This window comes from Amphibalanus amphitrite, unplaced genomic scaffold (assembly GCF_019059575.1).
Source record: "Amphibalanus amphitrite isolate SeventyFive unplaced genomic scaffold, NRLGWU_Aamphi_draft 000101F_arrow, whole genome shotgun sequence".
In the NCBI taxonomy this organism is placed as follows: Eukaryota; Metazoa; Arthropoda; class Thecostraca; order Balanomorpha; family Balanidae; genus Amphibalanus; species Amphibalanus amphitrite.
The window spans coordinates 866,250-870,342 of NW_024881596.1; positions in this window are offsets into that span (position 1 = coordinate 866,250).

Below are 4,093 nucleotides of genomic sequence, written 5' to 3' on the forward strand. Positions count from 1 at the left end.
CAATTTATTTCCAATATTTAGGTAAACATGAAAATAAATCCAATTATGACTAAACCTACTGTAGTGAATCAAATGCCTCCAGATTGGATTACATTCAAATCCAACACATCCCCACCGATCCCGCGGCCGACACAAGGGCGAATCATCGTCTCTCATTGGATCAGTGCGCCACAGTGCGCGACACTGTTCGGTCTACTTCCCTTCGGAACCCAACCGGAATAACCCACTCTTTCAACAGCGCCGCTTATCCATTCAAGCCGGACGGGGACAATGGGCACAGAGATTCAGCCGATGACGAGGTCTCTCTCTCTCTCTCTCTCTCTCTCTCTCTCTCTCTCTCTCTCTCTCTCTCTCTCTCTCTCTCTCTCTCTCTCTCTCTCTCTCTCTCTCTCTCTCTCTCTCTCTCTCTCTCTCTCTCTCTCCGGATCTTTCTCCTTCCTTGGCTCCGGCTCTCTGCCTTTCTGCATCTCTCTCTTTCTTCTCATCTCGCTATTTTTCCCTTCCTCTCTCTCTCTCTCTCTCACTCTTTCTCTCTCTCTCTCTCTCTCTCTCTTTCTCTCTTTCTCTCTGCATCTATCCGTTCGAAGCGAGCCATCACACGCCCGGTACAGCGAACAAACCCGTGCCCGGAGTGTTTGTGTGTGTCTGTGCACGTGTGTAATGGGGAGATCGCAGGCCCGCCAGACCGCCGGAAGCGTCAGCATGTGGACGGGCTCCAATCGCCCGGGGTTGCCCTAATTCAACAGACCGTTCGGTCTCTGTTATCGCTCCATAAAAGTCGAAATAGTCTGAATGGGAGACGGAAACAGCTGCTCGCTAAGCGCTGGCAGATCGCGCGGTGCTCTCCGAGGGACAAACAGGCGATCCGGCGGCAAAACCCAGAGACAAACAGGCTAGCTCGTGCTTTTTGGCAGTCGCGCTTCTTAAAAGAGTCATTCATTCGGCTCATGATAAAGGCACGAGAGCGTTCTGATCCTTTTACAAAGAACATGAAAGCGATATGACGCTCGGGTGACTATGGGGTGCCTTTTGTGAGCGATTAAGTTACACAATGAATGCCAGCGCCGGAAAATAGAATGCAAAATAGACTTTCTTGTTCATTGACTATTCGATTCAATGCACGCGTAAGTCAATGACATCTTTTAAGAACTAAAATAACAAACACCGTCACCATGTTGCCTCATTCATCCTATTGTTCAACCTGCCTAAAAAAACGCATCTCACATTGCCCGGAATGTTATTCCTTCTCCTTCCTCGTGTGCTCTCAGAGACTACATCAGCTCGTTACGGTCGGCAAAACAATCCCTCTGCATTGCTGCCCCCGCTCTGAGCACACTCCGGTGAATCGCAATCAGACCGTAATTAAACAATCAGCGTCGCCACCGCGGCGATCGTGTTGACCGAAGCTGCGTGAGCCATCCCGCCCAGAGTCCCCAGACCCGAGCACTGCGGAGCCGGAGTGACCAGCGTGGAGCACCCAAATGGGTAAACACGCCGGCTGACCGCGCCGCGTGTGCGCAGGTTAGTGCACCAAGGGAGCAAGATTGAGCGGTAATGACCTCTGCGTGGTCTGCCGTGCACGCAGGTAAACAGCCCCCCGGCACGCACCCACTCGTCGGGGCGGTACGCAGCGTCTGTGCACTGTCGAGTGCCACCTGCGCTAAGAAGAGGCGGCGCGCAAGAGGTGGATGTAAGTGATATGATGATACGGGGTTTGGTAAGAAAATAGCCCCATTAAAACGGCCTACCGGGTCGGGAGTGATGCGATTAAAAGCGCGATGTGCGATTACTTTTTACTGCAAGAAAATGCAGGAAAACACACATGCCTCCTTGCCGTGCTGCTAGCCAAAACAACACATAAGGAACGTGATGGCAACACGCCACCTGCCTAATACCAACGCACCTCCTAAGGCAAGAATGCCGAATGCATCCCACAGCTGCAGAAATTCATCTGGTGCACTCGGCGCACAGCTCAGAGACATGTCATGTAGCCGTCAATATCCGCGGGCTATCGGTCCGAATCATACGTTCAGGTTCCGCTGTGCACACTTCAGTGCCAGTGACAGATGCCGACGCTGCATGAGTACAAGGCACCATTCGACGTAGAAAGATCGGTGCATGACCCATATGTGAATCCTCGCTGGTCAAGAAAACTTGAGCCCGTCTTCAAAAGGGTACAGAGATCGCAGTGGCTCAGTTCATCGTGTTCACGTCTTGACCTGGAGATAATGCTTGAATCTAACACAGGCTGGCGCTTTACTGACACCCACATGGACTGTTCCACGGAGCTGGATTATTTATATGTGCCTAACTGCCTTATACATGCGTACGGAAATAACAATCTACATAGATAACTGAAGAAAAATACCGGTTCCGCTTTGTGGCCAACAACGGCCTCTACATAGCCATGTCATGCCATCCGTCCACACCGAGCTCTTTGTCCGACAGATACCGCCTGCACAGCGGGCCGGCGCTCAAAACGCTGCCAATCATGAACGGAAATCCACCTCGGGGCAAACGCTGCCTCATCGCCGATAATTATAGCTCAAAGAAGTCGGCAACGGGATTACAAGCTGTATCATGTGCGTTTATAATGCACGAAGTCAGTTCAGGCATGCGGAATACCTCAGTGGCCCCATTCACAAGGATGCAGCTGAACGAGTTGGTTCTTTTAATATTAATGTGCCGCTCGCGTACTTTGCACGCGACACACAATACGTCATGAACTAACACGACGGCCTACCCGGCAGTAGCCTTGTACCCTCTCACCATCAATGCATTCCTGTGACGTCCAACACTGCCCCTGATCGTGAGGTTCGGCACGACGCGACGCAGCGCCATCGCTCAGACCCCGATACAGTCCACAGCGTGTGACATTGAGTCGTCACTGTCAGGACACTCTGCATTTGGCCGGGGATCCTGGTGACAGGTACCAGGCTCTCAGTGACGTTGGGCAGCAGTCACAGTGTTCGGAGACGCTGGCTGACTGGTTCGCTGTCGTTCATTGACGAGAACATGGTGATCTGCATGGACTGGACTCGGACGGTGCCACTCAGACAAGCGGCGAGAAATAACTGCATGTGATTAGACTGGGATTAGAGGGCACGGCGAGACGTTTCCTGTTGAGAGCACGGGATGATAGACCGTATAGGGTGCTTTAACTTATTATTCATATGGCGCATTCAGAAGCCTCACAGGGTAAAGTAAGGTTTGGGTTTAACGAATACCCTTTGTGGATTTTCTCAAGTCGGACCGTTCGATCCAACGGTGAACTTTGACCGTTGATCACAACCTTCCGATTTTTCGCATGCGTCATCGGAATCCCGATGGTGCGGAAGGAGAGGGAGCGGTTTCCCGTTTTGCCGCAGAGTTCATCATAGGATCATCGTGTTGAGCAGCTCACTGACAGCCAGGGGCCGGCTTCGGCCAACGGTCTCTCCAAGCATGGTAGGCAGTCAATGTCGCGAGACATTCTCGACACATGTGGTGGCGACGAGTTCCATCACGGTGTTATCAGCTTCATTAGCATATTAGGGAATTTAAAGAGAATTTGTGGTGATTTCATGGGCTCTCAGCAATAAATCGCTCCAAAAGCCGTCTCTATAAACCCTTCGTTGAACAGTTCCCACGAAAACTTTGCACATCATGTCAACCCTCAAATCACACCGAGTTGCTCATTCGACCTGTCCACTGCCCAGTGATGTCCGATCCCGTCCCAGTCCTGAGCGTCTAGTCGTCGCCTGCCAGTCCCGTTGTATCTCTCCCCGCCTGGTCCTGTTCCCGAGTTTGTCGCCCAACAATGGCTCCTATCTCGGTCCGATCACCACTGATGATTGGTGACCGGTGTCGGGTCAGCGTCGTCCCGGCCACCGACGGCGCCGGCGCACCGCTCGTCGATGATATTCCACGCGCGGCCCGGCCGCCGCCGGCACTCCCGTCTCGGCCGACAATGCATCGTTTATCAAATTCAAATTCGTCTGATGGCCCCAATATGTACGGGCGGAGGCCTGCTGCCGGAATTTGCCGTATCATCGCCGTGTTGGACCGGTGGGTGTCCGTACTGCAGGAGAGAGCGGCCGCACCTCTGCTTTGT